This window comes from Lipotes vexillifer, unplaced genomic scaffold (assembly GCF_000442215.2).
Source record: "Lipotes vexillifer unplaced genomic scaffold, Lipotes_vexillifer_v1.1 scaffold788, whole genome shotgun sequence".
Classification (NCBI taxonomy): Eukaryota; Metazoa; Chordata; class Mammalia; order Artiodactyla; family Lipotidae; genus Lipotes; species Lipotes vexillifer.
This window is the reverse complement of record NW_006791862.1, coordinates 1,068,401-1,079,273: the sequence shown is the minus strand read 5'-3', so window position 1 is coordinate 1,079,273 and position 10,873 is coordinate 1,068,401.

Here is a 10,873-nt window from a genome sequence, read left to right as displayed (position 1 = left end):
GAAAGAGCTGGAGAAAATCCAGAAATGACTGAGACTGAATTTTTTTCCCCACTGCCAGTGGAATGAAGACTCCAAATGGAAATTAAATTGCATTAAAGAAAAATAAAAGTTTTATCTTCCACTTTGAGTCTTTGGACTGAGGCTTTTATTCATCATCCTAAGCTGGGCATTTTCTCTGGGCTGGAGAAATACATTCCAAGGCTGCACTGCCCCCTGAGCATGGAGAAGGAAGCCTAGAATTTCGAATCACCCACTGAGGGCGGGGAGATCCTCAGGCTTTGGAGCCCAGAGGAGTAGACAACATCCTAAGACTAAAGGAGATTGATAAGTGTCCTTTCTACCTGGAAGGTCTCCCCACTGTGTGTGCAGGTGGACTGGAGGGTCCTCTCGTAGGCAAACCCAGGGTTTCCCCTCAAGATGGGTCTTTTGGTACCCATCATGCTCACAGACAGGAACTTGATTTAGATCCACAATTCCACACCATCGACCGTGACAAGAATGATCTTGGCCTGAAAAACTTGCAGAGCAGATATGACTGGTTGCTATGTTCACATCATTAGTGCCCTGGTGGACTGTCTCCTTCTGAATAGCACTACTCCCTGGGGGACCTTCAAGATGAGTGAGCCATGAAATGGCCCCTCCAGGGATCTAAAAGAAGGGGGTCTACTGAATGAGGTTACTTACCAGTGACCCTTTACATTTGAGTCTATGCCTGTCAAGGACAGTGAATCTGGCTTTGCCATGGTCGATGCTTTCAGGGCTTGGGCTGTGGGGAAGGAGGGACAACACTAGTGGACCACCAGGGCAGTGGACCAGAGCTAGAAGATCTGGACCACATTTCAGCTCTGCTCCTGCCACCTTGGGCTGGGCAGCCCCCTTCCCCGTTTTGAGCTTTAATGTCCTCATCTGTTAGAAATGCCTACCGCACACGGCTGTGGGGAGGGCACTTGGGAAGCTCTCTGTGGCTTCCCCTAAGGAGCCCTCATCCTATTTCACTAGCAGCAGCCTCATCTGGTCTTAGCTGCAACCCCATGTCACCCGTGGAAATCCCGTTATCGCATGAAAATGGTGTGATTCAATGCAATTAGGATAAGGAGGGACCTGGGGGCAGCCGCTAGTGGTTACACTGCAGCTAGAAAGCAAGTGGCCTCTTTACTACCAGGAAGCCCTGCATGTCTCCCAGCCTAGTCGGTTCCAGGCTGGTGCTGTGTCTTCTGGTTGAACCTATACTTTCTGTAAAGCCAGAAATCCTATATTTCAGGCAAACACTTTCATTATGCTCTTCCTCTGGGGTGTGGGGAGGTGGGTGTTCTGGGACCATTCAGAACAAATGAGTTCTGAGCCCGGAATTCTTTTTGTTTTAGTTGGAATTTTCACAGCAAGAAAGCCACCGGGTGACAAGATTTCCTGTACATGATCTCATTCAAGCCTCAGGACGCTCTGGCAAGGCAAGCTAGGTAGGTATTATTTTACCTTTTAAATATCTCTCTATTCTGTCCATATCTCTTTATCGCCTCTGCCACCTTCTTAGTCCAAGCCACTGTCAACTCTTTTCGTTAAGCTTTTTTCGAGGTGCAACATTTAGTAAATTGTGCAAACCCGAAATACACAGTTTCATGAGTTTTTACACCACCGTAACCACCATCCAGATGGAGATATAGAATGTTCCCAGCTTTACAGCGGGTCACGGTCATTACCCTCCCAAAGATAGCAATTATTCTGACCGCTGTCCTTATACATTCCTTTTGCCTGTTTTTGAACTTCATATAAATAGAAACACGCAGTGTATCTTCTCTTCTGTTGTGGTATTCATCCATGTGGTGTGTCTTAGTAAACTTCTTTTTCATTGCTGTATAATGTTCCAGTGTGTGGATATACCATGGTTTATTTGCCCATTCTTCAGTTCTTGGACATTTGGGTTGTTTCCAGATTTTTGCTATTACAAATAAAGCTCATGTCTTTTGGTGGGCCTTATTCTGGGTCATAGTGTATACTTATATTTAACTTTAATAGATATTACCAAATATTTTTTTCAAAGTGATTTTGCTAATTTACACTCTCACCAGCAGTGGATGAGAGTTCCAGTTGCTTCATATCCTCACTAACCCTTGGTTGTGTCTGTCTTTTTTTTCCTTTTTTAACATCTTTATTGGAGTATAATTGCTTTACAATGGTGTGTTAGTTTCTCCTGTATAACAAAGTGAATCAGCTATATGCATACATATATCCCCATATTCCCTCCCTCTTGCATCTCCCTCCCACCCTCCCTATCCCACCCCTCTAGGTGGACACAAAGCACCGAGCTGATCCCCCTGTGCCACACAGCTGCTTCCCACTAGCTATCTATTTTATATTTGGTAGTGTATATATGTCCATGCCACTCTCTCACTTCATCCCAGCTTACCTCTCCCCCTCCCTGTGTCCTCAAGTCCATTCTCTACGTCTGAGTCTTTATTCCTGTCCTGACCCTAGGTTCATCAGAACCTTCTTTTTTTTTTTAGGTTCCATATATATGTGTTAGCATATGGTATTTGTTTTTCTCTTTCTGACTTACTTCACTCTGTATGACAGACTCTAGGTCCACCCACTTCACTACAAATAACTCAATTTCGTTTCTTTTTATGGCTGAGTAATATTTCATTGTATATATGTGCCACATCTTTATCCGTTCATCTGTCGATGGACACTTAGGTTGCTTCCATGTCCTGGCTATTGTAAATAGAACTGCAGTGAACACTGTGGTACATGACTCTTTTTGAATTATGGTTTTCTCAGGGTATATATATGCCCAGTAGTGGGATTACTGGGTCGTATGGTAGTTCTATTTTTAGTTCTTTAAGGAACCTCCGCACTGTTCTCCAAATTGGCTGTATCAATTTACATTCCCACCAACAGTGCAAGAGGGTTCCCTTTTCTCCACACCCTCTCCAGCATTTGTTTGTAGGTTTTTTTTGTTTTTTTTTTTTGCGGTACGTGGGCCTCTCACTGTTGTGGCCTCTCCCATTGTGGAGCGCAGGCTCTGGATGCACAGGCTCAGCGGCCATGGCTCACGGGCCTAGCTGCTCTGCGGCATGTGGGATCTACCCGGACCAGGGCACGAACCCGTGTCCCCTGCATCGGCAGGCAGACTCTCAACCACTGCGCCACCAAGGAAGCCCTGTTTGTAGATTTTTTGATGATGGCCATTCTGACTGGTGTGAGGTGATACCTCATTGTAGTTTTGATTTGTATTTCTCTAATGATTAGTGATGATGAGCATCCTTTCATGTGTTTGTTGGCAATCTGTATATCTTCTTTGCAGAGATGTCTATTTAGGTCTTCTGCCCATTTTTGGATTGGGTTGTTCTTTTTGTTTTGATATTGAGCTGCATGAGCTGCTTGTAAATTTTGGAGATTAATCCTTTGTCACTTGCTTCATTTGCAAAAATGTTCTACCATTCTGAGGGTTGTCTTTTCGTCTTGTTTATGGTTTCCTTTGCTGTGCAAAAACTTTTAAGTTTCATTAGGTCCCATTTTTTAATTTTTGTTTTTATTTGCATTTCTCTAGGAGGTGGGTCAAAAAGTAACCTGCTGTGATTTATGTCATAGAGAGTTCTGTCTATGTTTTCCTCTAAGAGTTCTGTAGTGTCTGGCCTTACATTTAGGTCTTTAATCCATTTTGAGTTTATTTTTGTGTATGGTGTTAGGGAGTGTTCTAATTTCATTCTTTTACATGAGCCGTCCAGTTTTCCCAGAACCACTTATTGAAGAGGCTGTCTTTTCTCCACTGTATATTCTTTCACCCTTTATCAAAAATAAGGTGACCATATGTACGTGGGTTTATCTCTGGGCTTTCTATCCTGTTCCATTGATCTATATTTCTGTTTTTGTGCCAGTGCCATACTGCCTTGATTACTGTAGCTTTGTAGTATAGTCTGATGTATGGGAGCCTGATTCCTCCAGCTCTGTTTTTCTTTCTCAAGATTGCTTTGGCTATTCGGGGTCTTTTGTGTTTCCATACAAATTGTGAAATTTTTGGTTCTAGTTCTGTGAAAAATGCCAGTGGTAGTTTGATAGGAATTGCATTGAATCTGTAGATTGCTTTGGGTAGTATGGTCATTTTCACAATGTTGATTCTTCCAATCCAAGAACATGGTATATCTCTCCATCTGTTGGTATCATCTTTAATTTCTTTCATCAATGTCTTATAGTTTTCTGCATGCAGGTCTTTTGTCTCCTTAGGTAGGTTTATTCCTAGGTATTTTATCCTTTTTGTTGCAATGATAAATGGGAGTGTTTCCTTAATTTCTCTTTCAGATTTTTCATCATTAGTGTATAGGAATGCCAGAGATTTCTGTGCATTAATTTTGTATCCTGCTACTTTACCAAATTCATTGATTAGCTCTAGTAGTTTTCTGGTAGCATCTTTAGGATTCTCTATGTATAGTATCATGTCATCTGCAAACAGTGACAGCTTTACTTCTTCTTTTCCGATTTGGATTCCTTTTATTTCCTTTTCTTCTCTGATTGCTGTGGCTAAAACTTCCAAAACTATGTTGAATAAGAGTGGTGAGAGTGGGCAACCTTGTCTTGTTCCTGACCTTAGTGGAAATGCTTTCAGTTTTTCGCCATTGAGGATGATGTTGGCTGTGGGCTTGTCATATACGGCCTTTATTATGTTGAGGTAAGTTCCCTCTATGCCTACTTTCTGGAGGGTTTTTATCAGAAATCGGTGTTGAATTTTGTCAAAAGCTTTTTCTGCATCTATTGAGATGATCATATGGTTTTTCTCCTTCAGTTTGCTAATATGGTGTATCACATTGATTGATTTGCATATATTGAACAATCCCTGCATTCCTGGGATAAACCCCACTTGATCATGTTGTATGATCCTTTTAATGTGCTGCTGGATTCTGTTTGCTAGTAGTTTGTTGAGGATTTTTGCATCTATGTTCATCAGTGATATTGGCCTGTAGTTTTCTTTCTTTGTGACATCTTTGGTTTTGGTATCAGGGTGATAGTGGCCTTATAGAATGAGTTTGGGAGTGTTCCTCCCTCTGCTATATTTTGGAAGAGTTTGAGAAGGATAGGTGTTAGCTCTTCTCTAAATGTTTGATAGAATTTGCCTGTGAAGCCATCTGGTCCTGGGCTTTTGTTTGTTGGAAGATTTTTAATCACAGTTTCAATTTCAGTGCTTGTGATTGGTCTGTTCATATTTTCTGTTTCTTCCTGGTTCAGTCTCGGCAGGTTGTGCTTTTTTAAGAATTTGTCCATTTCTTCCAGGTTGCCCATTTTATTGGCATAGAGCTGCTTGTAGCAATCTCCCATGATCCTTTGTATTTCTGCAGTGTCAGTTGTTACTTCTCCTTTTTCATTTCTAATTCTATTGATTTGAGTCTTCTCCCTTTTTTTCTTGATGAGTCTGGCTAATGGTTTATCAATTTTGTTTATCTTCTCAGAGAACAAGCTTTTAGTTTTATTGATCTTTGCTATTGTTTCCTTTATTTTTTTTTTCATTTATTTCTTATCTGATCTTTATGATTTCTTTCCTTCTGCTAACTTTGGGTTTTTTTTTGTTCTTCTTTCTCTAATTGCTTTAGGTGTAAGGTTAGGTCGTTTATTTGAGGTGTTGCTTGTTTCTTGAGGTAGGATTGTATTGCTATAAACTTCCCTCTTAAAACTGCTTTTGCAGCATCCCATAGGTTTGGGGTCGTCATGTTTTCATTGTCATTTGTTTCTAGTATTTTTTGATTTCCTCTTTGATTTCTTCAGTGGTCTCTTGGTTATTTAGTAGTGTATTGTTTAGCCTCCATGTGTTTGTATATTTTACAGATTTTTTCCTGTAATTGATATATAGTCTCATAGCGTTGTGGTCAGAAAAGATACTTGATATGATTTCAATTTTCTTAAGTTTACCAAGGCTTGATTTGTGACCCAAGATATGATCTATCCTGGAGAATATTCCATGAGCACTTGAGAAGAAAGTGTATTCTTGTTTCTGGATGGAATGTCCTATAAATATCAATTAAGTCCATCTTGTTTAATGTGTCATTTAAAGCTTGTGTTTCCTTATTTATTTTCATTTTGGATGATCTGTCCATTGGTGAAAGTGGGGTGTTAAAGTCCCCTACTACGAATGTGTTACTCTCGATTTCCCCTTTTATGGCTGTTAGTATTTGCCGTATGTATTGAGGTGCTCCTGTGTTGGGTGCATACATTTTTACAATTGTTATATGTTCTTCTTGGACTGATCCCTTGATCATTATGTAGTGTCCTTCTTTGTCTTTTGTAATAGTCTTTATTTTAAAGTCTATTTTGTCTGATATGAGAATTGCTACTCCAGCTTTCTTTTGATTTCCATTTGCATGGAATATCTTTTTCCATCCCCTCACTTTCAGTCTGTATGTGTCCCTAGGTCTGAAGTGGGTCTCTTGTAGTCAGCATATATATGGGTCTTGTTTTTATATCCATTCAGCCAGTCTACGTCTTTTGGTTGGTGCATTTAATCCATTTACATTTAAGGTAATTATCAATATGTATGTTCCTATTACCATTTTTAAAATTGTTTTGGGTTTGTTATTGTAGGTCTTTCCCTTCTTTTGTGTTTCCTGCCAGGAGAAGTTCCTTTAGCATTTGTTGTAAAGCTGGTTTGGTGGTGCTGAATTCTTAGCTTTTGCTTGCCTGTAAAGGTTTTAACATCTCCGTTGAATCTGAATGAGATCCTTGTTGGGCAGAGTAATCTTGTTTGTAGGTTTTTCCCTTTCATCAGTTTAAATATGTCCTGCCACTCCCTTCTGGCTTGCAGAGTTTCTGCTGAAAGATCAGCTGTTACCTTATGGGGATTCCCTTGTATGTTGTTTTTCCCTTGCTGCTTTTAATATTTTTTCTTTGTATTTAATTTTTGATAGCTTGATTAATATGTGTCTTGACATGTTTCTCCTTGGATTTATCCTGTATGGGACTCTCTGCACTTCCTGGACTTGACCGACTATTTCCTTTCCCATATTAGTGAAGTGTTCAACTATAATCTCTTCAAATATTTTCTCAGTCCCTTTCTTTTTCTCTTCTTCTTCTGGGACCCCTATAATTTGAATGTTGGTGCGTTTAATGTTGTCCCAGAGGTCTCTGAGCCTGTCCTCAATTCTTTTCATTCTTTTTTCTTTATTCTGCTCTGCAGTAGTTATTTCCACTATTTTCTCTTCCAGGTCATTTATCCGTTCTTCTGCCTCAGTTATTCTACTATTGATCCCTTCTAGAGAGTTTTAAATTTCATTTATTGTGTTGTTCATCATTGTTTGTTTCATCTTTAGTTCTTCTAGGTCCTTGTTAAACATTTCTTGTATTTTCTCCATTCTATTTCCAAGTTTTTGGATCATCTTTACTATCATTACCCTGAATTGTGTTTCAGGTAGACTGCCTATTTCCTCTTCATTTGTTTGGTCTGGTGGCTTTTTACCTTGCTCCTTCATCTGCTGCATATTTCTCTGTCTTCTCATTTTGCTTAACTTACTGTGTTTGAGGTCTCCTTTTCACAGGCTGCAGGTTCATAGTTCCCGTTGTTTTTGGTGTCTGCCCCCAGTGGGTAAGGTTGGTTCCGTGGGTTGTGTAGGCTTCCTGGTGGAGGGGACTAGTGCCTTGTTCTGGTGGATGAGGCTGGATCTTGTCTTTCTGGTGGGAAGGTCCACGTCTGGTGGTGTGTTTTGGGGTGTCTGTGGCCTTATTATGATTTTAGGCAGCCTCTCTGCTAATGGGTGGGGTTGTGTTCCTGTCTTGCTAGTTGTTTGGCATAGGGTGTCCAGCACTGGAGCTTGCTGGTCTTTGAGTGGAGCTGGGTCTTAGCGTTGAGACGAGATCTCTGGGAGAGCTTTCACTGTTTGATATTACATGGAGCCGGGAGGTCTCTGGTGGACCAATGTCCTGAACTCGGCTCTCGCACCTCAGAGGCACAGGCCTGACACCCGGCCGGAGCACCAAGACCCTGTCGGCCACACGGCGTTCAGAGGTCTGAACAGTGGGAGCTGCAGCCCTGACTCCAGCAGAGGCCTGAGGCCCAGTCAGTCCTCAGCAGCTAGAGCAGGATGGGCACTGGGGGCTCCTAAGCACCTTCAGCGCCGTCTGCAGCCTCAGTTGAGGAGCAGTAACCTCAGGAACTAGAGCAGTCCATTCGCTGTGAAATTCCTCCTCATGTGTGGCCTTTTCTGCAGCCCCTGCCCTTCCTCTCCAATCTCTTCAAGATCTGTGGAGATCAGGAACGACCTCCCTCGTGTCTGTCTTTTAAATGTTCACCTTTCTGATGGGGATATAGTAGAATCTCATGGTGGTGGTACTACGTGCTTCTCTGATGATTAATGATACTGAGTATCCTTTCATTTTTGTGTTGCAAGCCACTGTTAATGTTCTCACAGGCCACCGGGAAGGACTCCTAGCCGGTCTTCCTGTTCCTGCTTAGGGCCTCTTCAATCCCATCTGCCCAGTACATCTGTAGCAAGTGGTATTCCTAATATGTAAATTCGATCGTTACTCTCCTGCTTAAAACCCATCTGTGGCTTTCTCTTGCCCTTGGGATCAAAGACCCATCTTTGATGTGTCCCCCCCTGCCCAGGATCTCTGCCCACCTCTTCAGCTTCATCTAGACAGCTCTACCCCTTGTACTCCAGCCACTCTGGCCTCCTGTGGGCATTTGGGTTGTTTCCAGTTTGTGGCTAGTAGAGATAAACGCATGCCTTTCTCCATTCCGGCATTCATCACAATTCTGTAATTACATACTGATGTGACGATTTGATTGACATCTGTCTCTGCTACTAGACTGTAAGCTTCATAGGAGCAAGCCTTACACCTGCCTTGCTCATTATTGTATTTCCAGTGCCCTCCTGGAGGGCAGTGATGGTGTCTGTTTTGTTCCCCAATGGATCCCAAACACTCATTACAGTGCCTGGAATATCAGAGACCATTAACATTGGTTGGGTTGATAGTTAACTCTTGGTTGAATTGAAGCATTGTTAGCACAGACCATTGTAAAGAAAAATATCACCTTCCTGCTAAAAGCAGATGCTATGGGACTGTCCACACGTTTTCATTTTGCTGGGATTTTATGGGGCTGATTATTGCTCAAATTAAGAAGGTTGGTGACAGGTACCTGGAGATCTGTCCCAGGCTAAATGGTGTTCACTCAAACCTTTATAATCTAAAACTTCTGGTTGCACCTAGGCAAGTTGACTTTCATTGGCCCTCTTGGGATAAAAAGTTAGCCTGAACCATGAAGGATGGAAACAAGAGGACACTCCAAAGGCCATAAGGCACCTACCACAGAGAATTAGGACTTTGTTCATTGTTGGCAAGCAAATTGATGCTGCTCATTGCAAATGGGTCTTATTTGCTCACCATCAAGTCTTATCTGCTCATCCGAGCAGGTCTTGCTGCCGTGCTACTTGGCAGCAAATGGGATGGCAGCTCCATGGAAGTAATAAAGTGGTGTTGCGTTTTCAATTGCCTCTCATTGAGGCCTCTCAGTAATTCCGATTGATTGTCCTGTAGCCCAACTCAGGGACTGACTGAGTGAGGTTTATCTGGGCTAGGATTTTTATCACTGTCTCAGGAAATGAATGATACACACGGCAAGCTTGGTCCACAGCTGCCCAGGGACACTGTCCTTTCCAGCCGGGGGCCAAGATCTGTGTGTGGGTGAGGGGAGAGGAGGCACTCTCAGGCCTGGAACCTGGCTTCTGGTGTCCTGGTACATCCCCAGGAACAGGCCTGTGATGGTCTCCATTTCCCATGGTGCCTTAGAATTCCCTGCAGCTTCAGGCTTTGTCTGCAATGGGAATGGCTCGTCGATCCTCATCCATGCACCTGGGGTTCCAAGATGTTCCTAGGGGTGCAGCCTCTCCACTCTTCCTGTGGCCTGGCCTAAGCTCCGGATGCCTGCGTCCGCCCAGGCAGAGAAGGTGGGTGAGGGGTAGGGAGAAACAACAGCTCCTTAAGTCCTGAGCTCTTTATTGGTTTTACTTTTAGGAGCAAGGAGAGGCGGAGGTTCTGGGGTGCCGAGTGTGAAGCTGGGGTCTGGCAGGGCTCTGCACTCACACAAACAGCTAAGCCACTAGTCAGAGTCTCTGCTCAGCTCAGAAGCCCCTGGCAAGTCCTGTGTTTAAAGGGCCAGGCCCCCGCTCCTGGGAACCAGGTCAGCCTCGTGCCCCCCATCCCCTTTCCATTTCTGTGAATTTTTATTTCTCCTCTCTCCCGGCCTTCCGACAGCCCCATCCCCTCAGACCCCTCTACCCCAGCCAATTGCCAATTGCAAAGGCCTGAAAATAATGTGAAATAATATAGTTTATCACCCAGAGGCTGCTGACAGGCAGCGCAACCACCTCTGAAAACAGGCAGGGAGGGCAAGGAAATTACAGGCTGCACAAAGGAGAAAAAGTTAAAGGGAGAGCTCCATAAAAGAAAGTGGAACTATTATGCTGCCAAATACCAACTCATTACAAAGCGGCCAAATAAGAGAGAAATACAGCGCTGCCTGTAATAGCAGTTTACAAGGGAACATTGTACAGCAACAGAAGAGACGCTGCTATAATTTGCTCCGACAACTGCAATTATCCCTTTTATTGATTTGGCAACACATTTAATAGGAGTAGCCACACCTCTTCTGTTACAAATCATTAAAGGTGTTGAACGGTGTAATTTTAAAATTGTCCTCCTCCGGTTGTCAGTATGACAGCATAATTCCCCCTGATTTCAGCTACGTAAACACCGAGGCACAGTCATTTCTCCCTTACAAGGCCAGAGATGTTGTCAGCCTGGGGTTTTTGTGCAGAAACATCCATTTAATGCATACCTTTTCTTCCCCAGCCGGCTCTCTTAATGGCAGTGAGGTTTGGTTTAGGTCCCCCCCCCC